Source organism: Mytilus galloprovincialis, chromosome 9 (genome assembly GCF_965363235.1).
Source record: "Mytilus galloprovincialis chromosome 9, xbMytGall1.hap1.1, whole genome shotgun sequence".
Classification (NCBI taxonomy): domain Eukaryota; kingdom Metazoa; phylum Mollusca; class Bivalvia; order Mytilida; family Mytilidae; genus Mytilus; species Mytilus galloprovincialis.
Genome location: NC_134846.1, coordinates 46,973,461 through 46,993,133, shown reverse-complemented (window position 1 = coordinate 46,993,133; position 19,673 = coordinate 46,973,461). Strand labels below are relative to the sequence as shown.

The 19,673-nt window shown below is 36.2% G+C and overlaps 1 long non-coding RNA gene across 1 annotated transcript; it reads left to right on the top strand.

The window, feature by feature from the left end:
• Positions 1–662: 662 nt before the first annotated feature.
• On the top strand, positions 663–17,674 carry LOC143045146 (uncharacterized). Its single transcript, XR_012968884.1, has 2 exons — positions 663–842; positions 16,700–17,674. It is a non-coding gene; the product is annotated as an uncharacterized LOC143045146 (long non-coding RNA).
• Positions 17,675–19,673: the final 1,999 nt, after the last annotated feature.

Here is a 19,673-nt window from a genome sequence, read left to right as displayed (position 1 = left end):
TTTTTATATATTTTAAGTGAAAATGACAATTAAAATGATGGTCGTAGTGTGAACGTAGTAAGGTCGTGAGAAGAGCGTGATGAGGACGGCAAGGGCGTACTAGAATCGTACTATGGTCGTTAACAGCGTGGTAAAGTCGTAGTGGAAGCGTAGCTGGGTCGCGGTGAGAACGTGATGGTCGTAGTAAGGTCGTGATAACGTCGCTGTGAGATCGTTGCGCATTCTCTCCGAATAGAATCACGCTTTCGCTACGCTCTCGCTACGATTGTACAGCGACCTTTGCGATCTTACTACGATCTTAGTGCGCTCTCACTACGCTTCTGCTACGACCTAATTTCGCCACGACCGCACCACGATTGTTTTGAACATGTTCAAAGTTGGCCACGCTCTTCACGATCTTGAAGACCTCACCACGATCGTGGTACGACCTTACTGCGACCTACACGATCGTACCACGATCATCAAAATTTGCATTTTTTTCACATATCGTAGTGCGATCGTCGCCTAGTGGGACTGGGGTATTAAAGATCATACATTTGTATTAATTCTGACTATATGTTATATTATTAATGTTTATAATATCTCTGTACCATGGAATTTGGTTTATGAGAATAAAGATATATATATGAAAATTTTGGATCTGAAAAAGACCCGAGCTCTTTTGAGCCTTTTGTTAATTATTTAAATCGATCGAACGTATTTTAAAACGCTCTTGTTGATATTATTTAATGTGTTCATTGAAGCCAATAATAATACAATAATTTTAATGAGGAAACACGACCCTGGACATTTTTTTAATTAGTTTCGTAAATTTCAGGACTAAAGAGAAATTCCATTGACGGGTATGTTTTATAATTCATCAAATATGTTTATTTTAATTGTCAAATGAAATTAATATACGTTCGACTTTTTAACCTTGTTGAGTACTATTGAATATAATGTTTGTATTCTCTTGATCGATTCTAAATACACTCATAAATACTGAAGACAGAAATATTTCTACCCGGCGTACCTTATTTCATGATTTGTAAATAAAAATACAAACCAGTCGCAGAACGTTCTAGAAAAAAAAAACTATCATAATTGAATACCACAAAATGTCTGAATGTCGTGAATGAAACATTATGAATGTGAAGTGACCGTAACATACCGGGTGGATTTAATTTTTAAAAGTATTCTGTTGTTGATTTCCTGTGTAGTTGTTTTAAGGTAAGGACTGAAGAACATTTCGGCCATTTAACGTAGTAATTTTAATCCATATTAGAATCTGTATTGATTCATATCAGTTAATGTGCCAAGCATTACCTGGAATCAGTTAAAAATTACCATTTTTTCTCTCGATTTGAGACTTATCTTCACAATATCAAGGACGTCCTTGGCAATTGTATGTTCAATAAAGTGTGAACCTGTCTAAACGTACACGTGTAACATGTTAAATACGTTGAATTTGTAAAATCCACGAAATTTAAGGAGTAATGAATGATCACTGATTTGATGAGAATTATAAAATCCCATACGAAATCCTGTATCTTTTCTTTAACATTTCACCGGTTAATAAAATTCACATGCGGAGGAGTAATTAACTTTATGAACATGATTATCATGATTTTTCACTACACTATCATAATGGTTTGTTGTCATTTGGATTGGCTCTCCTATCCCCCCTTTCCCCGTCTTCTTATTCTGATTCTTATTGTGTCCAGTTATCCATCAGATTTTAGATGTTTATTAACTGCTGCATATGGAATGAGACAACCGTTAAAATTGATCAAAAATAAAGGAAAATGCTTATTTTACATCAGTGAAACAGTAATTCATGTACCAAAGAGATAGTTTTTTTTAAGACGAATTTAGTAGAAATTTGAGATTGTAGAAGGTTTTTCGCTTATTTTATGTGCTTTCTATATTCAAATATTCACCAATTTTGAAAGAAATCAATCAGTAATATTTCAGAAATTAAAAAAAGATAAATGTATTGTTTTTCGATTTTCAGTTATAATAATTCAACGAGCCAAAACATGTATGCAAATTTTATTATTTATTTTTTTTATTACCAAAATCTGTGACATAGCCCATTTACTGTAACGTGACCTTAAATACATCTTATTACGCCTAACAACTCGAGCATAACCACAACAGATCAATACTAATCAATGGATTAGTAGCCGTGACAGGTCACGTGTATCATTGAAAAAGGGATATTTTTCTCTCAGTTAGTAGTATGTAGTATGTATCTGTTTTTTTGCTCTTTTGTCAGATTGTTTTCTCTTTGACACATTCTCCAATTCAATTCTCCACTTTAGTATACAACATATGTGTTGAACAATCAATAAATTAGGATTAAAAGTCAAACTGATAGTTAGAAATTTAGCAGAAAGTTCTGGGGAGAAAAGAGGGGGGGGGGCTGGTGGTACCATGCTCTCCATTTTGTGGGGGAAATTTAGTTGATTATACAGGGATTCACTGAAGCAAGACTGGAGCCCAACCCCCTTTTACGTCAGTAAGTGGGTTCCTTTATAAAAAGTTCTGGATCCGCCACTGAACATTCAGTATATTAAAGGGGTAGTAAGTAGTCTAGTAAGACCGCTTTTTGGTCCGAAAATATAACTGTTTTACAAAATTGTTAAAATGTAACCTTTTAGCTAATAATTGAAAAGTACAATACGTCTGCTACGTAAATATGGGCTGTATTTGACGATACAATGCACATACATGTATATCGGTAAATAGCATCATTAAGTCATGCTAAATTACTGAAATCTTCACAATTTTAGCATTTGCGTTACACTTTAGACGGCTTCCGTCTTAAATGAAGATGGACGCATTTGTTTTCATTCTTAATATTTAAATGAAAGTTGTATTAGAAGATAATACATAACATGTATAAAGGTTGAGAGTGAACAAGGATGCGGCTACTTTCTTTTTTGACTAAAACCATCTGAAAAGTGACATATTATGGCATATTTGATAGATTTTTCATATTGAAGCTTTATAAAATCATTAAAATCTTTCACATAAACTAATTTAATCGACTGAAGTAGAAACTTAAGTGTTTAAAAAGTGTCCAAATCTTTCTTCAAATGACCCTGAAAGGAGTAGGTCCAGTAATACCCCTTTTTTGACCCCAAAATATAGCAGTTTTACAAAATTGTTAAAATGGAAAGTAGAATGCTTCTGCTACATAAATATTGGCTGTTTGTGATAATACAATGCACATAAATCGGGTACTAGCTTCATTAAGTCGTGCTAAATTACTGAAATCTTCACAATTTTAGCATTTTAGTTAAATTTTACATGGTTTCCGTCTTAAATGGAAGTGGCCGCATAATGTTCAGTCTTAATATTGAAATTTAAGTTGTATTTGATGATAATACATAACATATATAAAGGTCGAGGATGAACACGGATGCGGCCACTTTCATTTTTGACGAAAACCATATGAAAAATTTAAGCTCGAATCGGAGCGTTTTTTAAGACTTAATAAGTTAATTCTTTCACACAAAGTATTTGAATCAACTGAAATAGAAACTTAAGTGTTTAAAAAGTGTCAATAATCTTTCGTCAGATGAACCTGAAATTTGAGGCCAAAATCGACCCTTACCGCACCTACTCCTTTGAGGACTTACTCCTTTAATAACGCATAGCCGATAGGTCGATAAAGTCGATTGTCATCCCTGTCAACCTTGGTTTCGCCCCAGTTGACAATGTATTGTCGGGATAACAATCTGCTCTATATCCCTCTCAGCTATGTGTTACTAGTATAATATTTATATACATTCTCCTGTATACATTGTTGAAATATCAATGAATTTGAGTCTTTTTGAAGATCGGCTAAATAAAATTGAATTCGCAGACGACTTCTTATTTTAACGCACGCACTTTATATTCATCATGTAAATAATTATTGTATGTAACCAGTCTCCAATAGAATTGAATACAAATTTCAAGAGCATAAAAAAATTAACAACAATATAAACAATTATTTTTTGCTCTCTTTCAGAAAATACAGTTTAAACTTGTTGTAATAAAGCTAGTATGAAATATATCTCAATGAAAGAGGATATTTTCTGTTAAAATGTAAACAAAGAAAATGTGATGGGCGTCAAGTTGGTTACCTATTCCCTATTCCCTATTCGTTACCTATTCCCTATTCCCTATTCGTTGCCTATTCGTTACCTATTCCCTATTCCCTATTCGTTACCTATTCGTTACCTATTCCCTATTCCCTATTCGTTACCTATTCCCTATTCCCTATTCGTTGCCTATTCGTTACCTATTCCCTATTCCCTATTCGTTGCCTATTCGTTACCTATTCCCTATTCCCTATTCGTTGCCTATTCGTTACCTATTCCCTATTCCCTATTCGTTACCTATTCGTTACCTATTCCCTATTCCTTATTCGTTACTTATTTGATTTTCAATATCCTTCCCCCTTTTTAATTATGGCATGGAATAGTTTAATATGGCTGCCGTTACCATGGAAACGGCACAATTGTGAAAAAAATGAGTTTTTGGTTTTTGGTGAACTGTTTGGATATGCTTCAACTCAGAATCATCATATTTTAAAACAATGTAGGTGCCCACTATATACAGGTGTTGGATGATTTTGGCGATCATTGGAACTACTATGTTGCCATGGAAACTACACCAAAATTTTCAAAATTCTAAAAATGCTCAAAACTTCATGAAACTTCACAGTAATGATGAGCAACATTGGAGTTGGAATTTCCAAAATAGGTCTTGTTACCATGGAAACAATGCAAAAAGGTCAAAAATTTCAAAAATAAGAATTTTCCGCAAACTGGATGAAACTTTACAGGAATGGTAACTGGCATAGGCAGAGTTGGATTTTGAAGTTAGAATTTTCAAAATGGCCGCCGTAACCATGGAAACAGCAAAAATATCAAAAATTCAAAATGTTCAAACCTAATGAAACTTTGCAAAAATGTTACTAGACATCTGTAGATGCTCTCTTTGACTTTGGAATTGTCAAAATGGCTGCCGCTCACCTGGTAATAGGGGGAAGGGGTGCCTTCCGTTATTGCTAGCAATTACAAATCTAGTTGTTAATAGTCTTACATATGGTAATAGTTCTGAATTGGTTGAGGTAAAATGATCTTTTTATGACCTATTTATATGTGTTTGTGCTCAACCGATCCTTTTACTTCATGTTCGATACGCATTTGTTCCTTACTTGTTTTTTATACGTTCTACCTTTTAACTGCTTTATGTCCGTATGTTTGAAGATGGATCTTGGTTCGACGGAATGAAATCACCGTGTTAGCGCTTGCGTAAAAACGAAGATGTGGTATGATTGCCAATGAGACAACACTCCACATTAGACCAAAATGACACAGAAATTATCAACTATAGTTCACTGTACGGCCTTCAACAATGAGCATAGCCAAAACCGTGTAGTCACCTATAAAAGGCCCAGACATGACAACCTCATACAATTCAAACAACAACACTGACGGCCGTATTTCATATACAAAAAAATAAACGGAAATATGTAACACAAAAACAAACGATAACTACTTAATTTCAGGCTCTTGTCTAGGGACAGGCACATACTTACATAATGTGGTAGAGTTAAACATGTAAGCAGGGTGTACATCGTTTCGGAGCATGCTATTACCTTGTTTAATTCGTTCCATCACTCGCTTATAATTCGCTTATAATACGTGTATCTTACGTTACACCTTTTAAAACATGATTTTCAATTGTTTTGTTGTCTCTGGTGGAAGATTTGGGCTCTTAGAGGTGATATAACTCTATAAGTGCATTTGTATCCGTTCCAGCGGTCGGATAATACCCTGTTAAATATTCGTTACTAATTCGCTTTTAAAAAGTTTGTTGTACGTTGCACCTTTTAGAAAAGGATTTCCAATTGTGTTCATATCTCTGGTGGTAATAATGTGTTCTTATAGATGAAATACCCCTATAAGCGCATATGTACTCGTTCCAGCGATCGGTTAATACCCTGTTACCTATTCGTTACCTATTCGTTACCTATTCACTTATAGTACGTTTGTTGTACGTTGCACCTTTTAGAAAAGGATTTTCAATTAAATTCATATCTCTGGTGGTAACAATGTGTTCTTAGAGATGAAATGACCCTATTAGAGCGCATGTACCCGTTCCAGCGCTCGGTAAATAACCTGTTACCTATTCGTTACTTATTCGCTTTTAATGCGCGGGGTATACGGTGCACATTGAAATAAATCGTTTTTTAATTGTGTTCAGGTCTCTGGTGGTAAGAATGTGTTCTTAGAGATGAAATTACCCTATTAGCGCGCATGTACCCGTTCCAGCGCTCGGTTAATACCCTGTTACCTATTCGTTTCCTATCCGTTACCTATTCGTTACCTATTCGCTTATAATACATTTTTTTATACGTTGCACCTGTTAGAAAAGGATTTTCAATTATGTCCAGGTCTCAGGTGGTAACAATGTGTTCTTAGAGATGAAATTACCCTATTAGCGCTCATGTACCCGTTCCAGTGCTCGGTAAATAATCTTGTTACCTATTCGTTACCTATTCGCTTTTAATGCGCGGGGTATACGCTGCAACTTGAAATAAATCGTGTTTTAATTGTCTTCATGTCTGGTGGTAACAATGTGTTCTTAGAGATGAAATGACCCCATTAGAGCGCATGTACCCGTTCCAGCGCTCGGTAAATAACCTGTTACCTATTCGTTACTTATTCGCTTTTAATGCGCGGGGTATACGGTGCACCTTGAAATAAATCGTTTTTTAATTCTGTTCAGGTCTCTGGTGGTAAGAATGTGTTCTTAGAGATGAAATGACCCTATTAGCGCGCATGTACCCGTTCCAGCGCTCGGTTAATACCCTGTTACCTATTCGTTACCTATTCGCTTATCATACATTTTTTTATACGTTGCACCTGTTAGAAAAGGATTTTCAATTATGTCCAGGTCTCAGGTGGTAACAATGTGTTCTTAGAGATGAAATTACCCTATTAGCGCTCATGTACCCGTTCCAGTGCTCGGTAAATAATCTTGTTACCTATTCGTTACCTATTCGCTTTTAATGCGCGGGGTATACGCTGCAACTTGAAATAAATCGTTTTAATTGTTTTCATGTCTGGTGGTAACAATGTGTTCTTAGAGATGAATGACCCCATTAGAGCGCATGTACCCGTTCCAGCGCTCGGTAAATAACCTGTTACCTATTCGTTACTTATTCGCTTTTAATGCGCGGGGTATACGGTGCACCTTGAAATAAATCGTTTTTTAATTGTGTTCAGGTCTCTGGTGGTAAGAATGTGTTCTTAGAGATGAAATTACCCTATTAGCGCGCATGTACCCGTTCCAGCGCTCGGTTAATACCCTGTTACCTATTCGTTACCTATTCGCTTATAATACATTTTTTTATACGTTGCACCTGTTAGAAAAGGATTTTCAATTATGTCCAGGTCTCAGGTGGTAACAATGTGTTCTTAGAGATGAAATGACCCCATTAGAGCGCATGTACCCGTTCCAGCGCTCGGTAAATAACCTGTTACCTATTCGTTACCTATTCGCTTTTAATGCGCGGGGTATACGGTGCACCTTGAAATAAATCGTTTTTTAATTGTGTTCAGGTCTCTGGTGGTAAGAATGTGTTCTTAGAGATGAAATTACCCTATTAGCGCGCATGTACCCGTTCGAACGCTCGGTTAATACCCTGTTACCTATTCGCTTATAATACATTTTTTTATACGTTGCACCTGTTAGAAAAGGATTTTCAATTATGTCCAGGTCTCAGCTGGTAACAATGTGGTTTTAGAGATGAAATTACCCTACTAGCGCTCATGTACCCGTTCCAGTGCTCGGTAAATAATCTTGTTACCTATTCGTTACCTATTCGCTTTTAATGCGCGGGGTATACGCTGCAACTTGAAATAAATCGTGTTTTAATTGTCTTCATGTCTGGTGGTAACAATGTGTTCTTAGAGATGAAATGACCCCATTAGAGCGCATGTACCCGTTCCAGCGCTCGGTAAATAACCTGTTACCTATTCGTTACTTATTCGCTTTTAATGCGCGTGGTATACGGTGCACCTTGAAATAAATCGTTTTATAATTCTGTTCAGGTCTCTGGTGGTAACAATGTGTTTTTAGAGATGAAATTACCCTATTAGCGCTCATGTACCCGTTCCAGTGCTCGGTAAATAATCTTGTTACCTATTCGTTACCTATTCGCTTTTAATGCGCGGGGTATACGCTGCAACTTGAAATAAATCGTGTTTTAATTGTGTTCATGTCTGGTGGTAACAATGTGTTCTTAGAGATGAAATGACCCCATTAGAGCGCATGTACCCGTTCCAGCGCTCGGTAAATAACCTGTTACCTATTTGTTACTTATTCGCTTTTAATGCGCGAGGTATACGATGCACCTTGAAAATAAATCGTGTTTCAATTGTGTTCATGTCTGGTGGTAACAATGTGTTCTTAGAGATGAAATGACCCCATTAGAGCGCATGTACCCGTTCCAGCGCTCGGTAAAGAACCTGTTACCTATTCGTTACTTATTCGCTTTTAATGCGCGGGGTATACGGTGCACCTTGAAATAAATCGTTTTTTAATTCTGTTCAGGTCTCTGGTGGTAACAATGTGTTCTTAGAGATGCAATTACCCTATTAGCGCTCATGTACCCGTTCCAGTGCTCGGTAAATAATCTTGTTACCTATTCGTTACCTATTCGCTTTTAATGCGCGGGGTATACGCTGCAACTTGAAATAAATCGTGTTTTAATTGTGTTCATGTCTGGTGGTAACAATGTGTTCTTAGAGATGAATGACCCCATTAGAGCGCATGTACCCGTTCCAGCGCTCGGTAAATAACCTGTTACCTATTCGTTACTTATTCGCTTTTAATGCACGGGGTATACGGTGCACCTTGAAATAAATCGTTTTTTAATTGTGTTCAGGTCTCTGGTGGTAAGAATGTGTTCTTAGAGATGAAATGACCCTATTAGCGCGCATGTACCCGTCCAGCGCTCGGTTAATACCCTGTTACCTATTCGTTACCTATTCGTTACCTATTCGCTTATAATACATTTTTTTATACGTTTCACCTGTTAGAAAAGGATTTTCAATTATGTCCATGTCTCAGGTGGTAACAATGTATTCTTAGAGATGAAATTACCCTATTACCGCTCATGTACCCGTTCCAGTGCTCGGTAAATAATCTTGTTACCTATTCGTTACCTATTCGCTTTTAATGCGCGGGGTATACGCTGCAACTTGAAATAAATCGTGTTTTAATTGTTTTCATGTCTGGTGGTAACAATGTGTTCTTAGAGATGAATGACCCCATTAGAGCGCATGTACCCGTTCCAGCGCTCGGTAAATAACCTGTTACCTATTCGTTACTTATTCGCTTTTAATGCGCGGGGTATACGGTGCACCTTGAAATAAATCGTTTTTTAATTGTGTTCAGGTCTCTGGTGGTAAGAATGTGTTCTTAGAGATGAAATTACCCTATTAGCGCGCATGTACCCGTTCCAGCGCTCGGTTAATACCCTGTTACCTATTCGTTACCTATTCGCTTATAATACATTTTTTTATACGTTGCACCTGTTAGAAAAGGATTTTCAATTATGTCCAGGTCTCAGGTGGTAACAATGTGTTCTTAGAGATGAAATTACCCTATTAGCGCTCATGTACCCGTTCCAGTGCTCGGTAAATACCCTGTTACCTATTCGTTACCTATTCGTTACCTATTCACTTATAATACGTTTGTTGTATGTTGCACCTTTTAGAAAAGGATTTTAATTGTCTCCATGTCTCTTGTGGTAACAATGTGTTCTTAGAGATGAAATGACCCTATTAGCGTGCATGTACCCGTTCCAGCGCTCGATAAATACCCTGTTACCTATTCGTTACCTATTCACTTATATTACGTTTGTTGTGCGTTGCATCTTTTAGAAAAGGATTTTTAATTCAGTTCATATCTCTGGTGGTAATAATGTGTTCTTTTAGATGAAATACCCCTATTAGCGCGTATGTACTCGTTCCAGCGCTCAGTTAATACCCTGCTTCTTATTCGTTCCTTATTTGCTTTTAATGCACGAGGTATACGTTGCACCTTGAAATAAATCGTTTTTTTAATTGTGTTCATGTCTCTGGTGGTAACAATGTGTTCTTAGAGATGAAATGACCCTATTATATATGAACCCGTTCCAGCGCTCGTTTAATACCCTGTTACCTATTCGTTACCTATTCGTTACCTATTCACTTATAATACGTTTGTTGTATGTTGCACCTTTTAGAAAAGGATTTTTAATTGTTTCCATGTCTCTTGTTGTAACAATGTGTTCTTAGAGATGAAATGACCCCTTTTCTAAAACAGGTGAAACGTATAAAAAAATGTATTATAAGCGAATAGGTAACGAATAGGTAACGAATAGGTAACAGGGTATTAACCGAGCGCTGGAACGGGTACATGCGCGCTAATAGGGTAATTTTATCTCTAAGAACACATTCTTACCACCAGAGACCTGAACACAATTAAAAAACGATTTATTTCAAGGTGCACCGTATACCCCGCGCATTAAAAGCGAATAAGTAACGAATAGGTAACAGGTTATTTACCGAGCGCTGGAACGGGTACATGCGCTCTAATGGGGTCATTCATCTCTAAGAACACATTGTTACTACCAGACATGAACACAATTAAAACACGATTTATTTCAAGTTGCAGCGTATACCCCGCGCATTAAAAGCTAATAGGTAACGAATAGGTAACAAGATTATTTACCGAGCACTGGAACGGGTACATGAGCGCTAATAGGGTTATTTCATCTCTAAGAACACATTGTTACAACCTGAGACCTGGACATAATTGAAAATCCTTTTCTAACAGGTGCAACGTATAAAAAAATGTATTATAAGCGAATAGGTAACGAATAGGTAACAGGGTATTAACCGAGCGCTGGAACGGGTACATGCGCGCTAATAGGGTAATTTCATCTCTAAGAACACATTCTTATTACCAGAGACCTGAACACAATTAAAAAACGATTTATTTCAAGGTGCACCGTATACCCCGCGCATTAAAAGCGAATAGGTAACGAATACGTAACAAGATTATTTAGCGAGCGCTGGAACGGGTACATGCGCTCTAATGGGGTCATTCATCTCTTAGAACACATTGTTACCACCAGACATGAACACAATTAAAACACGATTTATTTCAAGTTGCAGCGTATACCCCGCGCATTAAAAGCGAATAGGTAACGAATAGGTAACAAGATTATTTACCGAGCACTGGAACGGGTACATGAGCGCTAATAGGGTAATTTCATCTCTAAGAACACATTGTTACCACCTGAGACCTGGACATAATTGAAAATCCTTTTCTAACAGGTGCAACGTATAAAAAAATGTATTATAAGCGAATAGGTAACGAATAGGTAACAGGGTATTAACCGAGCGCTGGAACGGGTACATGCGCGCTAATAGGGTAATTTCATCTCTAAGAACACATTCTTACCACCAGAGACCTGAACACAATTAAAAAACGATTTATTTCAAGGTGCACCGTATACCCCGCGCATTAAAAGCGAATAAGTAACGAATAGGTAACAGGTTATTTACCGAGCGCTGGAACGGGTACATGCGCTCTAATGGGGTCATTTCATCTCTAAGAACACATTTTTACCACCAGACATGAACACAATTAAAACACGATTTATTTCAAGTTGCAGCGTATACCCTGCGCATTAAAAGCGAATAGGTAACGAATAGGTAACAAGATTATTTACCGAGCACTGGAACGGGTACATGAGCGGTAATAGGGTAATTTCATCTCTAAGAACACATTGTTACCACCTGAGACATGGACATAATTGAAAATCCTTTTCTAACAGGTGAAACGTATAAAAAAAATGTATTATAAGCGAATAGGTAACGAATAGGAAACGAATAGGTAACAGGGTATTAACCGAGCGCTGGAACGGGTACATGCGCGCTAATAGGGTCATTTCATCTGTAAGAACACATTCTTACCACCAGAGACCTAAACACAATTAAAAAATGATTTATTTCAAGGTGCACCGTATACCCCGCGCATTAAAAGCGAATAAGTAACGAATAGGTAACAGGTTATTTACCGAGCGCTGGAACGGGTACATGCGCTCTAATGGGGTCATTTCATCTCTAAGAACACATTGTTACCACCAGACATGAACACAATTAAAACACGATTTATTTCAAGTTGCAGCGTATACCCCGCGCATTAAAAGCGAATAGGTAACGAATAGGTAACAAGATTATTTACCGAGCACTGGAACGGGTACATGAGCGCTAGTAGGGTAATTTCATCTCTAAAAACACATTGTTACCACCAGAGACCTGAACAGAATTAAAAAACGATTTATTTCAAGGTGCACCGTATACCCCGCGCATTAAAAGCGAATAAGTAACGAATAGGTAACAGGTTATTTACCGAGCGCTGGAACGGGTACATGCGCTCTAATGGGGTCATTTCATCTCTAAGAACACATTGTTACCACCAGACATGAAGACAATTAAAACACGATTTATTTCAAGTTGCAGCGTATACCCCGCGCATTAAAAGCGAATAGGTAACGAATAGGTAACAAGATTATTTACCGAGCACTGGAACGGGTAAATCAGCGCTAATAGGGTAATTTCATCTCTAAGAACACATTGTTACCACCTGAGACCTGGACATAATTGAAAATCCTTTTCTAACAGGTGCAACGTATAAAAAAATGTATTATAAGCGAATAGGTAACGAATAGGTAACGAATAGGTAACAGGGTATTAATCGAGCGCTGGAACGGGTACATGCGCGCTAATAGGGTAATTTCATCTCTAAGAACACATTCTTACCACCAGAGACCTGAACACAATTAAAAAACGATTTATTTCAAGGTGCACCGTATACCCCGCGCATTAAAAGCGAATAAGTAACGAATAGGTAACAGGTTATTTACCGAGCGCTGGAACGGGTACATGCGCTCTAATGGGGTCATTCATCTCTAAGAACACATTGTTACCACCAGACATGAAGACAATTAAAACACGATTTATTTCAAGTTGCAGCGTATACCCCGCGCATTAAAAGCGAATAGGTAACGAATAGGTAACAAGATTATTTACCGAGCACTGGAACGGGTACATGAGCGCTAATAGGGTAATTTCATCTCTAAGAACACATTGTTACCACCAGAGACCTGAACAGAATTAAAAAACGATTTATTTCAAGGTGCACCGTATACCCCGCGCATTAAAAGCGAATAAGTAACGAATAGGTAACAGGTTATTTACCGAGCACTGGAACGGGTACATGCGCTCTAATGGGGTCATTTCATCTCTAAGAACACATTGTTACCACCAGACATGAACACAATTGAAACACGATTTATTTTCAAGTTGCAGCGTATAACCCGCGCATTAAAAGCGAATAGGTAACGAAGAGGTAACAAGATTATTTACCGAGCACTGGAACGGGTACATGAGCGCTAATAGGGTAATTTCATCTCTAAGAACACATTGTTACCACCTGAGACCTGGACATAATTGAAAATCCTTTTCTAACAGGTGCAACGTATAAAAAAATGTATTATAAGCGAATAGGTAACGAATAGGTAACGAATAGGTAACAGGGTATTAACCGAGCGCTGGAACGGGTACATGCGCGCTAATAGGGTAATTTCATCTCTAAAAACACATTCTTACCACCAGAGACCTGAACACAATTAAAAAACGATTTATTTCAAGGTGCACCGTATACCCCGCGCATTAAAAGCGAATAGGTAACGAATAGGTAACAGGTTATTTACCGAGCGCTGGAACGGGTACATGCGCTCTAATAGGGTCATTTCATCTCTAAGAACACATTGTTGCCACCAGAGATATGAATTTAATTGAAAATCCTTTTCTAAAAGGTGCAACGTACAACAAACGTACTATAAGTGAATAGGTAACGAATAGGTAACGAATAGGTAACAGGGTATTAACCGATCGCTGGAACGAGTACATATGCGCTTATAGGGGTATTTCATCTATAAGAACACATTATTACCACCAGAGATATGAACACAATAGGAAATCCTTTTCTAAAAGGTGCAACGTACAACAAACTTTTTAAAAGCGAATTAGTAACGAATATTTAACAGGGTATTATCCGACCGCTGGAACGGATACAAATGCACTTATAGAGTTATATCACCTCTAAGAGCCCAAATCTTCCACCAGAGACAACAAAACAATTGAAAATCATGTTTTAAAAGGTGCAACGTAAGATACACGTATTATAAGCGAATTATAAGCGAGTGATGGAACGAATTAAACAAGGTAATAGCATGCTCCGAAACGATGTACACCCTGCTTACATGTTTAACTCTACCACATTATGTAAGTATGTGCCTGTCCCTAGACAAGAGCCTGAAATTAAGTAGTTATCGTTTGTTTTTGTGTTACATATTTCCGTTTATTTTTTTGTATATGAAATACGGCCGTCAGTTTTGTTGTTTGAATTGTATGAGGTTGTCATGTCTGGGCCTTTTATAGGTGACTACACGGTTTTGGCTATGCTCATTGTTGAAGGCCGCACAGTGAACTATAGTTGATAATTTCTGTGTCATTTTGGTCTAATGTGGAGTGTTGTCTCATTGGCAATCATACCACATCTTCGTTTTTACGCAAGCGCTAACACGGTGATTTCATCCCGTCGAACCAAGATCCATCTTCAAACATACGGACATAAAGCAGTTAAAAGGAAGAACGTATAAAAAACAAGTAAGGAACAAATGCGTATCGAACATGAAGTAAAAAGATCGGTTGAGTACAAACACATATAAATAGGTCATAAAAAGATCATTTTACATCAACCAATTCAGAACTATTACCATATGTAAGACTATTAACAACTAGATTTGTAATTGCTAGCAATAACGGAAGGCACCCCTTCCCCCTATTACCAGGTGAGCGGCAGCCATTTTGACAATTCCAAAGTCAAAGAGAGCATCTACAGATGTCTAGTAACATTTTTGCAAAGTTTCATTAAGTTTGAACATTTTGAATTTTTGATATTTTTGCTGTTTCCATGGTTACGGCGGCCATTTTGAAAATTCTAACTTCAAAATCCAACTCTGCCTATGCCAGTTACCATTCCTGTAAAGTTTCATCCAGTTTGCGGAAAATTCTTATTTTTGAAATTTTTGACCTTTTTGCATTGTTTCCATGGTAACAAGACCTATTTTGGAATTCCAACTCCAATGTTGCTCATCATTACTGTGAAGTTTCATGAAGTTTTGAGCATTTTTAGAATTTTGAAAATTTTGGTGTAGTTTCCATGGCAACATAGTAGTTCCAATGATCGCCAAAATCATCCAACACCTGTATATAGTGGGCACCTACATTGTTTTAAAATATGATGATTCTGAGTTGAAGCATATCCAAACAGTTCACCAAAAACCAAAAACTCATTTTTTTCACAATTGTGCCGTTTCCATGGTAACGGCAGCCATATTAAACTATTCCATGCCATAATTAAAAAGGGGGAAGGATATTAAAAATCAAATAAGTAACGAATAGGTAACGAATAGGGAATAGGGAATAGGTAACGAATAGGTAACGAATAGGGAATAGGGAATAGGTAACGAATAGGCAACGAATAGGGAATAGGGAATAGGTAACGAATAGGCAACGAATAGGGAATAGGGAATAGGTAACGAATAGGTAACGAATAGGGAATAGGGAATAGGTAACGAATAGGTAACGAATAGGGAATAGGGAATAGGTAACGAATAGGCAACGAATAGGGAATAGGGAATAGGTAACGAATAGGGAATAGGGAATAGGTAACCAACTTGACGCCCATGAAAATGTGGTTTAATTTGCAATACCAGAGACCAAAATGACATAGAAGTTGACAGCTTCAAGTCACCGTATGGCCTTCGACAATTCAAACAGAGAACTCACAGTCTCAGTGACAAATGCACAAAACAAGAATGAAACACACTTACCCTTATTTATATTTCTGAAAATTAACCGAAAATCAAGAACACTTGTAAAATGTTTAAGTCAAAATATTAAAACAAACGGATAATGTTTACAGCGTTTAAAAAATATAGTTTTAATATATTGATGCAACAGGAAATTTTGACCTTCTGTAGCCGTTGACCTTTAAGTTCGTTCAACACTGGTGTTTGATGTGCCAGTGTTGTACAACTTTTCGGTCCAAAGCGAACTTGTTTGCCTTTACATTTCTTCTTCTTCTTCTTCTTCTTCTTCTTCTTCTTCTTCTTCTTCTTCTTCTTCTTCTTCTTCTTCTTCTTCTTCTTCTTCTTCTTCTTCATTGTATTGTCTTTTTATCATCAACTTATAGTTTTTGATAGCCCCTTTCGTATCTTTTCCCAGTTTCTCTGCTTATCTACATTTAAGTGCTTTATTTTTTTATTATTATTTTTTTTTTACATAAATTTGGCCATTAGTTTTCTCGTTTGAATTGTTTTACATTGTCATTTTGTTGCCTTTTATAGCTGACTATGCAGTATGGGCTTTGCTCATTGTTGAATTCCGTACTGTGACCTATAGTTGTTAATTTTTGTGTCATTTGGTCTCTTGTGGAGAGGTGTCTCATTGGCAATCATACTACATCTTCTTTTTTTTTTACTATGTACCTTAAATGCTTTATATCTTAATTTTACTTTTTCCAGACACCATGGACAAAGTTACTATAGCTGAATTATTAAGAAAACTGAAGATTTTAATTGGAGGACTTATATTCATAGCTATTACTCTTCTACTGTTAATAATAACAATAGTTCTGAGATTCAATAGGAATATACAAATGTCCGTGGTACCAAAAAAAATCAGTGTACATCCAATTTCAGAGACAACTGTGAACGGTATACCTCTTATAATTCACCAAACGTGGAAATCAAGTAACGTTCCTGAGAAGTGGAAAGATGCACAAGCTTCTTGGACAGAACAGTCTGTTGAATATCCGTTAACACGTAAATACAACGAATTTGTGTATATGTTATGGACTGATAAAATGTTGGACACTTTTATCAAGGAGCAATATCCATGGTTTTACAACTCATTTCACAGTTATCATTTTCCAATTTCTCGAACAGACGCAGGGAGATATTTTTTATTATACCATTACGGTGGAATTTATTCTGATTTAGATATAGGATGTAATAACCAGTCTATAAGAAAGATATTATCTAGTTTTAGAAGCTATCAAGGAGTCGGGGTCATGGAAGTTAGACCATACGGATTTTCTTTGGAAGTGCTCGTTTCGGCGAAAGGACATCCATTCATGAAATCAGTGATATCTGGTTTGATACCAGCTCAAGCAAGATATCCTATTCCATATCTAACAGTGTTGCTATCTGCAGGTCCTTTATATTTTACTGCAAAATATGGATTATATAAAAATAAGCATGAAATACATATTGTAAGTCCTGCGTTGTATGAAGGGAAATATTTTAAACATTATCACGGTGGAACCTGGCATAGTTGGGATGGAGAAATAATATGGTGGTTTTATAATCATGGTCCTTTACTGGTTATATTGATGGTATTAGCTTTAACAATGTTTGGAATTGTAACGTTTAAAAAGAACTACATGTCTATAGTAAAGTCGGGAAATTATCATGTAGCATAAAATGAATTATACCAACTATTGTGTTCACGTTCTTTAATTTAGGAGGCAACTACATTTTCATGTCTTTTCATGTCAAAAGTTAAACCATTTTCAATTTGATATTTCTACCCCTATCAATTTATATTTATTTTTGATCGAGCCTCAAAACTTCTGTCACAGAAAGCTCGACATATAGGGAAGGATGTTAAGATGTATATGTCTGTCTGGAAGGTAATATCTGACTTTGACCTCATTTTCATGGTTATTTGGTCAATGTTGAGTTTTCATGGTTAAGTTTGCAAATTGCTTCTTACATACTACAAAAATGTATAAGCTGATTGATTGTTGGTTGCTTTACGCCGCATTAGCACAACAAGGCTAATTCGACTATTTTATTTCAATTTATAAGCAATATGTCAATTATATTTTATACAGATTGATTGTAGGTTGTGCATGACTGTCTGGCATGGTTTTATCTGACCTTGATCTCATTTGCATGGTTCATTGGTCAATGGTTGGTTTTCTTGGTTTAATTCTATTTCTTAGAAGTTATAAGCAATATGATAACTATATGTGGTGTATTGAACGATTGTAAGGTGTACATGTACTTCTTGTTTGATTTAACATTAAGTTTGTCTCATTTTCTTGGATCATGTTAAGTTTATGTGATACTTGTAGAACTTGTGAAACTTTATATTTAGACTATCAACATATAATCAATGGTTAGTAAAGAAGGCGTGACATTTCAGCGTGTGCACTCTTGTTTTATTTTATGTCGAGTTTATTTATTCTAGTTTTTAATATTTCTTTTACATGTAGCCAGTCTTGAGATAATTTTAACATTGGTTTTAAATGTCATAGTATGCGTATGGTTTCACATACAATTTTGCACATTCTATTATAAAGATAAGGACTTTTACCTCGAACACACATAAATATGCGGCGGGTTTTAACTCGATGGATAACCCTTTAAAAAATACGTGCCGTCTTCTATTTTCTTTTCCAAGTTATTTGTCCTACTGTTGGTAATTGGACTGCACGTCTTTTTTGTGTGTATTTTTTATGTTTACCACATGTAGTCATGTTGTCTAGTATTTTCATTTAGTAATATTGGGATTTGAAGACAATGTTACGAAATAATTATCAGAACAAGTTAACGATATTCTAATTTCCAGTCTATTTTCTTTCGCGCAACATTATCGAACGACTGCTTCTATTTCTACGCATGCATGATTCGGCTACCCGAGTAACTAAGGGAAAACAATGAAGAAAATTAATACTATTTGAAATATGTATTGGAATGGATATCATCAAGAACACTATTATCGATTCTGAATGAATGAATGAATGAATGAATGAATGAATCTTTATTGCAAAAGCAAAGACATGCTATTGCAAAATAACAACATATATTACATAATATAAAATGTAAATAGACAGCAGAGAACAATAATATAATACAATGACATATACAGTTAAGAGATATATTAGATCGAATATCATCCATGCTGCTTTTACATAATAACATAATTCTGTCTTGAAGCATTTAAGTGACGGAGCTACCTTTCTATTCTATAAAGTTGTGTCACTATCACCTAGATTATAACGATTAATTTGTTAAGACATGTAAATTTAAGCTTTTAATATTATCGACCATCGGAACGGAAGATACAAAAATGATCTGTGTGCCAGATCGATGTTAAAACAATTGTTTTTGCAATCGTGTACATCATATGATCTATAATTTGGTTAATATGACAATACAGTTGTAAATTGAATTGAAATTAAGTATCTTTTGACTGTGTCGTGATGATAGCAGGTATAAAGGTGTGTATAAGAGTTATTCCAAACTTTTAACATTTGTATATCTTGTCAAATGAACCCCTTTTTCTAATTTTTTTATTTGTGTGTGTTCGTCTTATTTTTTTTTTAGTTTATATTCTTTAATATTTTAACAGTTGACTAAAACATTAATGTGTTTTTGCTATTATTTCAACGTTATTTCAATATCAGTAGTTTTATATATGATACCCCTC